Raw genomic sequence first — 15,965 nt, forward strand, 5'->3', positions numbered from 1 at the left:
AGGGCAAAAACTTCATGTTGCGGTGCATCAACCCGAGTTTGAACCTCCACACAATTTTCGTCCACGAAATTTCACAAATCAGTAGGAGAAGAGGAATCGCCAACGGTGGTCCTGTCTGATACCATGATGTTAGGTTCCCTTGCCATGGATCGAGTCACCCGACAATCTCCACTTGCTTCCAGATTGGATGATGACGTTGGGAATGATTTAGGATGCTTAGAACGACCTATGCTGTGAGAAGTTGAGCTTTCGAAGGAGCTCCACCCTTAGGCCTCGTTAGAGAGAGTACCTGATCTCATTTATGTTAGTTTAGATTAATGCTTGCCCTTCATTTTGAATTCCGTCACCCTTATAACAAAGGCTTAGGGATGACCCTTACAAATTGAAGCCACGAATTAGCCCACAACTTAAACGTAAATTACATTTAACCCAACCACTAACTTAACCTGAAAGTGACAACCATTAACTCCTACGTCTAGCAGTGACTCTAGATGCTATGGAGTCCCTAACAATCCCACATTGTAACAAGGTTCAAAATCCATTTGTCAGTGTAGGTGTGCATACCTAGATGTTGACCATACGTCTCAAGTGTGGGCAGGTATTGTAACTCAAACCCTTGTGGTCTTATATTGTTGATGCCATTTGGTGACATAAACGTAATGAATTAACTTTGAGGTTCAAACATCGTTGATGTGAATTAATAATCTAATTTTGGGTTGTGAACCGCTATATACTACTATAACTTATGGTTAATTGGTTTTTGAATTAAATTAGTAAATTACTTTTATAAAAGTAAAATTTAGCTATTTAAATTTGTAAACCTATGTATTTAAATTTATATAAAACAATTTAGCTATATTATTCAAACAAACCCTTTAAACCTATATGTTCCACAATAGAGAAGGGATATTCATATACTATAATTGTCAAACAGAACGTTTCAAAGAATGATTTTTCGATGATGTATTCTTCTCCTAATGGAGGCTATTTAACATACATTAAATCCTAAAGTTAGGTCTAATTTAGATCCTAAAATCAGGGGAAAAAATCATGGAAAAAAATCATTTCCTACAATCACACTACAATCAGGCTAACAAATTTACAGACAACTCATTATAGCTTTGCACACACTTCCCCTCAAGTTGGTGCATAGATGTTGGTCATGCCCATTTTGTTAATTATACCATGAAATATCTTCCCTGATACTGCCTTCGTGAGCATATCAGCCAGCAAACTCTCAAATTGAATAAAAGTGAATTGTATAATCTTTGCATCAAGGTTCCCCTTGATGAAATGACAATCCACTTCAACATGTTTAGTGTGATCATGTTGAACAGAATTTTGTGCAATTGCGATGGCTGCCTTGTTATCACAATGGAGATTCATAGGTTTAGCGTATTCAATCCCTAAGTCCCTTAGTATATTCCTTATCCATAACAACTCGCATACACCATGTGCCATGCCTAGAAATTCAGCTTTAGCACTTGATCTTGATACTACCTTCTATTTTTTGCTTTTTCAAGTGACAAGATTTCCTTCCACAAAAGAAAAGTAACCCGACGTGGATCTTCTGGTTGTCTGATCACTTGCCCAATCAGAATTTGTAAATCCTTCAATGTTAGAGATACCTTTTTTTGAGAATAACAAACCTTTTCCTAGAGAACTCTTTAAGTATCTCAAGATCCGATAGACCGCTTCCATATGTTCTTGACTTAGTGCATGCATGAACTGACTCACAATGGTCACTTCATATGCTACATCTAGCCTTGTGTGTGATAGGTAGATTAATCTTCCAACTAATCGCTGATAACGCCCTTTGTCTATTGGGGTTTGATGTAGGAGAATTTTGAGTTTATGATTCGTTTCCATCGGCGTCTCTACTGGTTTACAATCAAGCATTCCTATTTCGGCTAGAAGATCCAAAACATATTTTCGCTGTGAAAGGAAGACTCCATGTTTTGATCTTGTAACCTCAATTCCCAAAAAATATTTAAGTTGTCTGAGATCCTTCATTCCGAATTTAGTGGCTAAATACTCTTGTAAAGCTTGCATTTCACATGGGTCATCTCCTGTTACGACCATATATCAACATACACAATTAAAGCTATTACTTTTCCTTCTTTGTGTTTTATAAACAAAGTATGATCTAAATTACTTTGCTTATAGCCAAACTTCTTCATTATAGCCGAGAATATCCCAAACCATGCTCTAGGTGATTATTTCACTCTGTACAATGACTTCTTCAATTTACAGACTTCACCTTGACAGAAAGAACCACTTTTAACTCCGGGTGGTAGCTCCATGTATACTTCTTATTCTAAGTCTCCATTGAGAAAGACATTTTTAACATCAAATTGTTGCAAAGGCCAGTCTCGATTTGCAACTATAGATATAAGAATGTGAATTGTATTGATCTTAGCTACTAGTGCAAAAGTATCCTAATAGTCTATCCCATACCGTTGTGTATATCCCTTTGCAACTAGCCGAGCTTTATATCTTTTAATACTTCCATCCGGTTTAAGTTTCACTGTGAACACCCCTCGACATCCAATTGTCTTCACTCCTTTATGTTGTGGAACAAGTTCCCAAGTGGCATTCTTTTATAGAGCCTCCATCTCTTCATTCATCGCCTTTGTCTATTTTGGATTAGCTAATGCATCCTGCACATTACTAGGAATAGAAACCTTGCATAATTGATCAATAGTAAATACATACGATTTAGTCAACCTATGGGATAACACACAGTTGTTGATTGAGTATTTGGTATTGGCTTCAGGATCAGGTTCATACTTTTTTTTGGAACTTCCGTATTCAATATTTGTGGATATCTAGGGTTATATTTTCCATTGGAATACATGTTTCATTAGACTCATCAAACACATGATTCGTATTTACCTGAGGAGGAACATTCTAGGTTGAATCTTCAGTTGATGGTCCAGATGGAGGCAACTCTGAGGGTTCTTCAGGAGAAATTAATGGTTCACTCTCAACTTCATGGTTGTGATCATAGTCTTGCTGCACATCAGGAGGACCTGGTTGCTTAAAAAACTCATTCACTGCTTCTAACTCAATAAACTCAGCACCTTCGCTATTCTCTTGTTGAACATTCTCTTCACTTGAACTCTCCCCCTAAAGAGATTTCCAAGAGACTCCCCCTGAATAATAAGGCACTAATTCATGGAAGGAGTCATCTAGAGTCACATGGAGCTTTTGGGTGTGTGGATCATAGCACCAATATCCTTTTAGAAATTCAGAGTAGTCAACAAAGACACATCGTTTGGCACATGGATCAAGTTTATTTTGCAAGATTTTTGGGATATGAACATATGCGGTACACCCAAAAATCCGGGGTTCAAGGTTCGAAAGAAGGGGAATGGAAATCAAGGATTGCAGCTTGAATTGAGTTTAAAAATCTATTACTCGAGAAGGTGTTCGATTGATGAGGTAGGCAGCATATTTGACAGCTTCGTCCCAATAAAACTGAGGCATGTTCATGTTTTGGACTCCATAGCATCAAGAATAGCTAGTCGACGAATAGGGTAGTTTATGTAATTTGAAACTTTAATTTATTAGTGGATATTCTTGTAATTTGGTTGAACCTTGGCCACTTGCTTGGGCCATGTTGCATTATTCCCTAATTCCCTTTATAGGGACGTGAGTTTAATGAAAGGATAAGAATTATCCAATCTAGTGTTAAATGAGATCAGGTACTCTCTCTAACGAGGCCAAAGGGTGGAGCTCCTTCCAAAAGCTCAACGTTCTTCAAGCATAGGTCGTTCTAAGAATCAGAAATCCCTTCCTACCTCTTCGTCCAACCTGGAAGCAAGAGGAGATCGCCAGGTGACACGATCCATGGATAGGGAACCCAACATCATGGTATCAGACAGGACCACCATAGGTGATTCCTCTTTCCATGCTGATATTCACAATTTTGTGGAAGAAAATCGTGCTGAAATGCAATCCCAATTTGACGCAATGAATCAGGAAATTTTCGGTCTCAAGGACCACTACCAACAAATGATGGCCTGCATAGAAGATGGGTTTTCCAGGATCACAGCGCAGCTGGGTTCTTCCTCCAGGCCGTCCGACCATCCACCACCACCACCTCCTCATTTATGCCACCCTCCTCCTCATGTGCGCCACACACCTCCTCCACATGGGAGCACCCGAGGCTCAACACACCCGACGGTTCCAAGGTACACCAAGTTGGACTTCCCAACTTACGATGGGTCTTCTGACCCTTTGATTTGGTTACATAGGTGTGACCATTTCTTTTTCAATCAACGAACCCCGCCAGAGGACAAGGTTCAATTAGCTACATTCCACATGCTCGATGAAGTGCTTATGTGGTACCACCAGTTTAAAAATGAGCACCATGTGCATGATTGGGAAATTTTCAAAGACTATTGCATGCTACGGTTTGGTCCTCCAGCACGCAGCAACCCCCTAAGAGATTTAGTCAATCTCAAACAAACCGGTTCTATTGAGCAGTATCAAAAAGCATTTCAAGAACAGCTTGCCCGACCTAGGCAGTTGGTACGCCTCGACCAGTATGTCCACTTGTTTACTGTTGGACTTGTTGAGGCCCTCCGCAGCGAGGTGGAATTAAATGCCCCCCTCCCCCACATTTTCCCATGCCATGAACTTGGCACTCAATTTGGATACCAAACAGCATATCCTGAAGGAATCCTTGAATCGGAGACCCCTTGGCCAGGCTGCAGCCTCCTAGGTGTTCCCTCAAAGTTCCCATCTCCCTTGCGCCAAGCCTCACCCCCGACAACTCTCCCACAGCCTACCACGTCCACTCCCCCACCCCCAATTTATCAAACGTCTTTCCAAGGCCAAAATGGACCAAAGGCAGGCTCAAGGGCTCTGCTTCAATTGTGATGAGAAATATAGAACCGGTCATCTTTGCAAACGGCTCTTTTCGTTGGAGGTGGACGATCCAGAGGAAGGGGACCTACCCGGGGAGGAAGTGGAAACCGAAGTGGAGGAACCCACCATTTCCCTCCACGCCATGACTGGGTTGCACAACACAAACACCATGCAGGTGCACGCTACCATCAAGCATCTAATGTTACTAGATTTGGTTGACTCGGGCAGCACCCATAATTTCCTCTGCCAACCAACTGCACTGCAGTAGGGCTTATCATTTCAAAATAATTCGGGCATTTTAGTCTCTGTGGCTAACGGGGACAAGGTGACCAGTGTGGATTTCTATTCAGCTGTTCCATTTGTTATAGAAGGGAACACCTTTGTGGCAGATTTCTTAGTCATACCACTTAATGGCTTCGATTTGGTGTTGGGGATTAAATGGCTACAGCAATTAGGTCCGATTCTATGGGATTTCCTATCCCTCGCCATGAGTTTTACACAAGAACATCACCAACTCATCTTCCATGGCACCCATGCTCAGCCACATTGCACTCTCCAAACTATCATTGCTTAGCATTCAGATCGGGATCACTTAAACACTCTCTTGACAGAATTCATGGACTTATTTCAGGAGCCAGCTGCCCTTCCACCTATAGTGCTTGTGATCATCGTATTCGGTTGAAGATGGGCACCGAGCCAGTGGTTGGTCGTCCCTACCATTATCCAAATTTTCAGAAAGATGAGATCGAACGGCAATGTCAACACATGTTAGCTCATGGTATTATTCAGCCTAGTCATTCTCCATTTTCTTCCCCGGTTCTATTGGTGAAGAAACATGATAATTCTTGGCGCTTTTGTGTGGATTACCGCGAGCTCAACGCTCGCACAGGCAAGGATAAATTCCCTATTCCAGTGGTGGAAGAATTCTTGGATGAGTTACATGGGGCACAACTATTTACTAAGGGACTTGAAATCAGGATACCGTCAAATTCGGGTACACTCGGAAGACGTGGAAAAAACAGCATTCCGAACACATCATGAACACTTTGAGTTCTTGGTTATGCCATTTGGGCTTTCCAATGCCCCCTCCACCTTTCAGGTGCTCATGAATGAGGTATTTCGTCCATTTTTATGTAAATATGTTCTAGTCTTCTTTGATGATATCTTGGTTTATAGCAAGACTTGGGTAGACCACCTTCAGCAATTGAGATAGGTGTTCACACTCCTACGTGCCCACCACCTTTTTCTCAATCGCTCTAAATGTGACATCAGTACTTCAAAAGTTGCTTATTTGGGCCATGTTATATCAACCTCCGGTGTCAAGCCAGACTATAGCAAAATACAGGCAGTTATTGACTGGCCTACACCGCAGTCAGCCACCGCCTTAAAGGGATTCTAGGCCTCGCAAGGTATTACAGAAAATTCATCTGCGAGTATGGTCAGATTGCAGCTCCGCTGAACAACTTACTCAAGCGTAATGCCTTCCAGTGGTTTGATATTGCAGCGTCATCCTTTCAGCAATTGAAGCAAGCCTTAGCTTTTGCCCTAGTTCTACAACTACCCAACTTTGAGGAGGCTTTTGATATTGAATGCGATACTTCAGGGGGAGGCATTGGAGCTGTTCACAGCAACAGAGACACCCCATCACCTAAGCCGTCACATTGCCCCACACCACCACAAGTTAGCCACATATGAACAAGAACTCATCGGCTTAGCAAAAACCATTCAACATTGGAGACCTAATCTGTGGGGTAGGCCCTTTGTGATCCGAACAGACCACTGCAGTCTGAAATATTTATTGGAACAACACCTCACTACTTCGCCGCAGCAACATTGGTTGAGCAAGTTAATGGGGTTTGATTTTCAGGTGGAGTACAAACCAGCCCATCTCAATAAAGGGGCTGATGCATTATCATGCAGGGAACTGTTGTGGACTCAGTAGCACACCTAGTCACACAATGAAGGAGGCAACAACAACTTACTCAATAGGATTTATTTCTTATATTACTTTGAGTGGGATTTATTTCTTATATTGTTTAAAGTAGGAGTTATTTCTAATTACTTTTGTATGTAGGGGCATTATGGGGAATTATTGTAACCCTAACCCTAAAACTCCATGACGTGATCTATTTAAGGGAAAGGAATGAATGAAATAGGTAAGCTTTGAGATTTTAGAATAACCTAGTGTAAACAGGCTGAGATCACCTCTTGATCCCGAGTTTAGGGTTTACTCCAAAAATTCAACCTATCCTTCACCCTCCATTGCCATCCATCTTCACCCAACTTCATCCACATTCATCCCTAGTTGGAAGAGGAGCTTCCTGCCCCTATTTCAAGCCCAAAGAGAGGGTCTTCCCTCCTCCCCAGCGTCAACAACAAGTAGGGATTCAATCCCTCTTGACGAGCAGCAAAAAGGAAGAGTTCCTGGTTCTTCTACGTGAAGGACTAGATCAACTCCTCTTGTTGGGGAATCATCATAGAAACAGAGCATGAACAGCCATCAACTTGAGCCAAGGCTGCCCCCTAAGCTAGGCCTTCAATCCTAGCACGAGCTCCACCAAATCAGAGTTGAAACCCTAATTTACGTGAGCAAGAACAGGTATTTCTTCCATTATCTCTCCACCTGAATTAATTCCATTCTAGCTATAACTTTAGTACTAGAGTGAGTTCATAAAAAGGGATATTGATCACTGGTGGAAGATTAGCCAAAGAAGGGATCTTTAACCCTCCTTACCGAGTCCAGCAACTCAGTACCAGTGTTGGATTCACAAATCCCATGCCATGTTACTCGATCCATGATCCTAGACCGTAACAACTTGGTATCAGAGCAGGATAACATGGGGGATAATATCAGCAATGAAGAAATCCAAATCCGGATACAAAAGATAGAATATAGCCTTGAAATAGCACAACCAGTGTTGGGGAAGGTTTGTGGTTTGGAAGAAGAGATGAGCCGAGTCATCAACATGCTAACGGAGTTGAAGATAGAGAGACATCAGAGTCCAGTTGTGAGAGAGGTTGCTCAACCATATCACAAAAGAGGGGAGTAGTGGCCTGGGCGCACTGTTGTCCAAGAACCCCAGCATGGAGTCACAGTTCCAAGGTACACCAAGTTAGAGTTTCCGTCTTTCAATGGTTCAGTTGATCCCTTAATTTGGTTGCATAGATGTGAAGAAAAAAAAATTTGAACCAAGGGACTACTGAGTGGGATAAGGTGCAACTAGCCTCTTTCCATATGACAGATGAAGGCATGTTATGGGTTACTCAAGTAGAGAAAGAGAGCTTGGTGAGAATTTCAAAATCTATGCACAGTTAGATTTGACCCTCCCACCAACAGCAACCCCCTAGAAGAGTTAGTCCTATTGCGACAAACTGGTTCGGTGGAACAATACCAAAAACTGTTCCATGAAAAGTTCGCTCGTGCAGGTGAGAGGGTATTGGTTGACCAGCAGGTCTCCCTATTCACAGCAGATCTCAATGAGTATTTACGGCTAAAGGTAGAACTCCTTATGCCTACAGATTTAGCTCATGCAATGAATATGGCCCAAGCAATGGAACAACGACAACAGTTGCAGCAACGTAAGCCAGACTGGTCGAGTGAGAGGAACACTTCCTCCACGTGGCAAGGGCGCTGCTATACTTCATCTCAGGGAGCATCTCCAGCAGCACCATCCAGACACACTCCGACTATGACTCGGGTAGCTGATCCCCGCCCTGGTAATCCCCTACCGAGCTTTATAAAAAAATTAATGAGTGCGGAGATGGCAGAAAGTGTTATGGACTTCATAGCATCACAAGTTATACACAGGCATAGGAATTAAATTATGTCAATTTAATTTTAATGTAATTTCATTTGGTTTGCTTTGATTTACTTTGGTTTGGTTTAGATGTAATGTGGCGTGAACCCCTTGACCTATGGGTCACTTTTGTAATTCCGTCCTCAACCCTATTTAGGGGGACGTCAAAGGAAGGAGAAATCAAGTATTGAGAAAATTAAAGTAAACAGGTCAGATTCTCCCTTAGAGGTCTAGGTAGGATTCTCCCCCTGAGGTCCAGGTCGAGCTTCCTTCAAAGCTCCATCATTCTATTCGATTTCAATCATTCCACGTTCCAAAAACAAGAATCCTCTTCCAGTGTCAAGAACAACCATGGAGGGAAGAGAGGAAAGAAGGGTGACTCAATCCATGGCTCGGGAAGAACCTAACATCTTGGGGATTCCTCTTCCCCTGAGGATTTGAGGCAATTAGTTGAAGATAATCGGCAGAGGACAGACCTTCAGGCTCAATCCCTGGAATAAGTGCGTCAGACAACCTCTGACCTGCGTGAGGCCATAAAATCCATGGATGCCGCCATCCAAGCTCTCCTCCGGCTACAAAATGACAATGGTACACGATCACAACCACCAACTGCCTACTCTCCATCGGCCGACCACCATCAATTCCACCCACCACCTCCCCCACCACCACTAATGCGTCATCACAATCCCCATCTGGGGCCTGCCGTTCAAGGACTAAATACGGTTCCCAGGTATTTAAAACTTGGCTTTCCTATGTATGATGGGTCTAAGGACCCCTTTATTTGGTTAACCAAGTGTGATTAGTTCTTTTATCATCAAAAAACACATGTGGATGAAAAAGTTTAATTGGCCGCCTACCACATGCTCTATGAAGTGCTTCTATGGTACCACCAATTCTGAAATGACCAATTGGTTCAGGATTGGGCAACATTTACGTAGGCTTGCATGATGAGGTTTGGTCCTCCAGCTAGTAACAATCCATTGGGCGAATTAATCAATTACAAGCAAATTGGATCACTAGAGGTGCACCAAAAGACCTTCCAGGAAAGGTTAGCCCGAACAAACCAGTTTGTCAGTCACACCCAGTATGTTCATATTTTTACTATGGGTTTGATAAAGGTTTGAGATTGGAAATTGAATTACATGGTCCTACAGATTTGGACCACGCTATGAATTTAGTCAGGTCAATTGAGCACAAGCAGCATGTTCTAAAGGAGTCACTGGTCAGAAAACTAGCTTGGCCAGGAAGGCACAATGCCATTGTGCCAACACCTTATTATGGACCTCCACGTTCTGGTGCCAGTGTAGCCCCACGCCCTGACAGCTCTAACTCGACTCAACCTGCTCACTTCAAAAAACTGAACAGACAGAAAATGGATCAAAGAAAGGCCAAGGGCCTTTGTTTTAACTGTGATGAACAATATGTATATGGTCACCATTGCAAAAAAATTATTCAGTATATGTCTGTGGTAGAATAGTGATGACATACTACCAGAGGAGGAGATTGTGGAGACAGACCAAGAGGGGCCAGAGATTTCCCTTCATGCCATGACTGGTTTACGTAGTTCTAGTACCATGCAGGTTAAAGCCCAGTTACATCATCTACAGTTACTGGCTTTAGTTGACTCGGGTAGTACACATAATTTCATCAGTCAGCCAGCGGCAGAACAACTTGGGTTAGTAGTCCAGTAACAGACTGGCCTTTATGTATCAGTAGCCAATGGGGCTAAAATTACTAGTGTGGGCATATCTCCAGCAACACATTTTGATATTGAGGGACGTGCATTTATTGTAGATTTCCTGGTGATTCCACTTTTAGGATTCGATTTGGTACTGGGAATTAAATGGCTACAACTGTTGGGGCCAATACTATGGGATTTTCAAGCTATGGCCATGTCCTTTACAGAGGACCACCGTTAGATTATATTGCATGGCACCCAAGCACCAGTGCCCTGCGCACTATAGATTGTTCAGATCCAGACCACAGCCAATTGTAAGTTATCTCAATTACTTACAGACTTTGAGGATATCTTTCTGGAACCTACTGCTCTACCGCCAATTAGGCATTGTGATCACCGTATCCATTTGAAAATGGGCATTGAGCCTGTAGTGGTGCGTCCTTATTGTTACCCCCACTTACAGAAAGATGAGATTGAAAGGCAGTGCCAAAAGATGCTACCCCAGGGTATTATTCAGCCCAACAGGTCTCCTTTTTCCTCACCGGTATTACTGGGCCGTAAGCATTATAAGTCATGGAGATTTTGTGTGGATTACAGGCAACTCAATGAGCATACCATTAAAGATAAATTTCCCATCCCAGTGGTGGACGAGTTGCTAGATGAGCTACATGGTGCTACTATTTTTACCAAACTCGATTTGAAATCTACCTATCATCAAATTCGAGTTCACCCATCAGATGTGGAGAAGATAGTGTTCCGAACGCATCATGGCCATTTCGAGTTCCTCGTAATGCCATTTGGGCTCTCAAATGCGCCTTCCACCTTCCAGGCCCTCATGAATGAGGTATTTTCTTCTCTCTTGAGGAAATACGTTTTTGTATTTTTCGACGATATTTTGGTCTATAGCAACAGTTGGAAAGAGCATCTTCAGCACCTTCACCAGGTATTTTCTCTTATCCACTCACATCATTTGGTTTTAAATTGGTCCAAATGTTCTATGGGAACTTCAGAAGTGGCATACTTGGGCCACGTTATCTCAGCATTTGGGGTGAAAGTAGACCAAAGTAAGATACAGGCCATCATAGATTGGCCTCCTCCCGCATCCATTATAGCCTTAAGGGCATTTTTGGGCCTAGCTGGGTATTACAGAAAATTTATTCGCAGTTATGGCCAGATTGAAACTCCTCTCAACAACCTACTCAAGAAAAATGCATTTACCTGGTCAGAGACAGCGGCTCATTCCTTTCAGCAGTTGAAAGAGGCCTTATCATCCGCCCCAGTTTTGCAGCTACTAGACTTTGATGAGTCATTTGTTGTTGAATGTGATGCTTCTGGGGGCAGTATTGTGCAGTGTTACATCAACAAAGACACCTGATTGCTTATTTTAGTCGCCAACTTGGCCAGCACCACCACAAGTTAGCAGCTTATGAGAGGGAACTGGTCAGATTAGCGAAAGCTATACAGCATTGGCGGCCTTATCTCTGGGGGCACCCATTTCTGATTCGCACTGATCATTGCAGCCTCAAGTATCTGCTTGAGCAGCGCCTCACTACCTCACCGCAGCAGCATTGGTTAAGTAAACTCATGGGGTTTGACTTTACTGTAGAGTATAAACCTGGGAGTTTGAATGTAGGGGCTGATGCTTTATCTCATCGGGACATTCCAGAGCCGCAATTACATGCCATAAGTCAGCCCAGAGGTCTCTTGTTGGATTCTATAAGGGACTAGGCACAACAGTACCTAGAACTTGTAGCTTTATATCATGAGATCCAGTAGGGGACAATGGCAACCCATTGGACGGTCCAGGACAATCTGGTCCCCTACAAAAAAAGAATCTTTCTACATCACACGTCCCCACTGATTTACAACATTTTAGCCTCCTTCCATGATAGTACACCTGAGGGCCAACAAAAAACATATTTCCGGATCAGTCAGGAATTTTATTGGAGGGGCATGAAGCGTAGTATAGCCGGATTATATGGCGGCTTGTCAGATTTTTCAATGGAATAAAGCTGAATAAGTCCAACTGGGTTGCTCCAACCACTTCAGTTGCCGTCACATGTCTGGTCTGATATTTCCTTGGACTTCATAGATGGACTTCCCTCTTCATCAGGCAAACCCGTTATCTTTGTAGTGGTTGATCGTTTCTCAAAGTATGGCCACTTCATTCCTCTGGCACATCCATACACTGTAGCTCACGTCGCTCAGATCTTTATGGATAATATTGTCCGCTTACATGGGATGCCTAATTCCATTACCAGTGACAGGGATGCCATCTTTACCAGTACATTCTGGAAAGAACTATTCAAGCTGCAGGGAACAACGTTAGCATTCTCTTCAGCCTACCATCCGCAGACAGATGGTCAAACAGAGGTCGTCAACAGGACAATTGAGATGTATCTTCGTTGTTTCATGGGGGACTCACCTAAAAGGTGGGTTAAGTGGCTCGCCTGAGCTGAATTCTGTTACAACACCTCCTACCACAATGCACTCTGAAAAACCCCATTCAAGGTAGTATATGGTAGAGACCCACCCAGCCTTTTTTCATATGAACCGGGTGCCTCCAAGGTAGCCACTTTGGACCAAGCATTAGCCAAAAGAGACACCTTGCTCGTTGAGGTGCGTACTCATCTCCAAGAGGCACAACATACTATGAAGTTGTATTATGACAAGAAGCACCGGGAAGTCTTCTTTTCTCCAGGAGATTATGTATGGCTACATCTCCAACACTACAGGCAGTTGTCGCTAATAGCCTCCAAACGCCACAAGCTCTCTTTGAAGTATTATGATCCCTTTCAGGTTATGGACAGCATTGGTACAGTTGCCTACCGCTTGTAGCTTCCACCAGAGGCCAGGATTCACAATGTGTTTCATGTCTCCCAACTGAAGGCCTTCCAAGGTGATTCTCCCTTGCTGCACACACCTTTGCCCCCACTACATGAGGGATGTGTCCTTTCTACTTCAGCACAGGTATTACAGGCTCGCCGCATTCAAGGTGATTGGGAGATCCTAGTCCAATGGGTTGATGCGGATCCCAGTGACACAACATGGGAGCCAGTGGCTGCGTTCTGCACCCTCTACCCCTACTTTGAGCTTGAGGACAAGCTCTTTCTCCAGGAGGGGTGATGTTATGGACTCAATAGCATCACGAGTTATCCACAAGCATAGGAATTAAATTATGTCAATTTACTTTTAATGTAATTTCATTTGGTTTGGTTTGGTTTACTTTGGTTTGGTTTAGATGTAATATGGCGTGAACCACTTGACCTATGGGTCACTTTTGTAATTCTGTCCTCAACCCTATTTAGGGGGACGTCAAGGGAAGGAGAAATCAAGTATTGAGAAAATTAGAGTAAACAGGTCAGATTCTCCCTCAGAGGTCTAGGTCAGATTCTCCCTCTGAGGTCCAGGTCGAGCTTCCTTCAAAGCTCCATCACTCTATTCGATCTCCATCATTCCATGTTCTAGAAACAAGAATCATCTTCCAACATCAATAACAACCATGGAGAGAAGAGAGAAAAGAAGGGTGACTCGATCCATGGCTCGATAAGAACCTAACAGAAAGGCGGTCCAAAAATTTATGTTATAACTGCGATGAGCAGTATCGGGTAGGACACCAATGTAAACGATTGTTTTGGCTTGAGGTGAAGGATTCAGAGGATCCAGAGGAGCCAGAAGATATTATCGACGAGGAACCACCAAAGATATCCTTGCATGATATTACTGGGCAGAAATCGCCTAATACAATGTAAGTCCGAGCTCATGTCATCGACCTAGAACTGGTGGGACTAGTCGACTCGGGGAGTACACACAATTTTTTGAGTTTGACAGCCGCACAGCATCTCCAGCTCCAGATACACACTCATTCGACAACCACCGTCTCAGTGGGCAATGGCAAGAAGGTCCCTAGCTATGGTATTAGTAAGGCGATAACTTTTTCCATAGGCTCTATTTCGTTTAATGCTATTTTTTTTTTATTCCACTGGCGGGATTTGATATGGTATTAGGCATTAAATGGTTACAAACGTTGGGGCCCATTCTATGGGACTTTTTGGCTTTAACCATGAGCTTTGATTTGGCCAGGAGTCGGGTGCTCTTACAGGGCTGTCAGGTGGATAGGGCCCACCGCATGCACACTTTGTAGACACTGGAATAGCCTAACAGTACTAGTGAGGGTTTGGTTGAGGAGTTCTCTGACCTCTTCTGGGAGCCTTCGGGTTTGCCTCCCATGAGGCACTGTGACCACATGATCTGTCTGAAACTAGGATCTGAGGTAGTGGTCGTTCGACCTTACCGTTACCCATACCTTTAGAAGGACGAGATAGAGCGTCAGTGCCAGGAGATGTTGAAACAGGGTCTTATTCATCCCAGTCGCTCCCCATTCTCTTCACCCGTCTAACTTGTGAAGAAACATGATGGGACATAGAGGTTCTATGAGGATTATCGGGAGATGAACGTGCAGACAGTAAAAGACGAGTTTTTGATTCCAATAGTGGATGGGCTCCTGGATGAGTTACATAGGTTGTGGTTATTCACTAAACTCGACCTCCATTCGGGATACCATCAGGTCCGGATGCACCCCTCTGATATCGAGAAGACGGCGTTCCACATGCACCATGACCACTTTGAGTTCGTCATCATGTCATTCGGGTTATCCAATGGACCCTCCACTTTCAAGCTTTGATGAACGAGGTATTTAGCGTCTATCTTCGAAAAAAAATTCTTGAATTTTTCAATGATATTTTGATATATAGCAAGTCGGTTGAGGAGCACTTGGCACACTTGAGGATTTTTTTGACTTGTTACGAGCACATCAGCTCTATTTGAAACATTCCAAGTGTTCTTTTGCGGCTTCACATGTGGGGTATCTGGGACACATTATCTCACATGAGAGGGTTACGGTGGATCCCTAGAAGATCTGAGCTATTCACGAGTGGCCGCAGCCACAGTCGTGTTCTGCATTATGAGGATTTTTGGGTCATGCGGGCTACTACCTCAAATTTATTCAGAACTATGGGCCAGTGGCAGCACCATTGACCAGTCTACTCAAGAAAAATTCCTTTATTTGGAATGAGGAGGACACCAAGTTGTTTGTCGCACTCAAAGCTGCCCTCGCATCCACGCCAGTATTACAACTTCCCAAATTTGATGAATTGTTCGTGGTAGAGTGCGATGCTTTGGGCCTGGGCATTGGGGCCGTTTTACAACAGTTGGGCCATCCTATTGCATATTTTAGCAAACAGTTGGCAGTCCGTCATCACAAGCTGGCAGCCTATGAGAGCGAATTGATTGGGTTGGCCAAGGCGGTCCAACATTGGAGGCCTTATCTCTAGGGTCGGGCTTTTCTCATACACACGGATCACTACAGCCTTAAATTTCTACTAGAAAAGCATTTGACGACGTCGCCACAGTAGCACTGGATCAGTAAGTTGTTGGGGTTTGACTTCTCGGTGGAATATCATGCGGGGAGATTAAATAAGGCAGTAGATGCCTTGCCACGGTGTTTTGAGGATCATCATTTGGTCTATTCGATCAGCTAGCCGAGATTTCTCATTTTGGACTTGGTGAGAGACACACATGTCACTGACCTTGGACTACAGGAACTGCATCAGAAG

Source organism: Aristolochia californica, unplaced genomic scaffold (assembly GCF_029961685.1).
Source record: "Aristolochia californica isolate CCGP_79_NKW_82.1479 unplaced genomic scaffold, dmAriCali1.0.hap1 SCAF_3, whole genome shotgun sequence".
Classification (NCBI taxonomy): domain Eukaryota; kingdom Viridiplantae; phylum Streptophyta; class Magnoliopsida; order Piperales; family Aristolochiaceae; genus Aristolochia; species Aristolochia californica.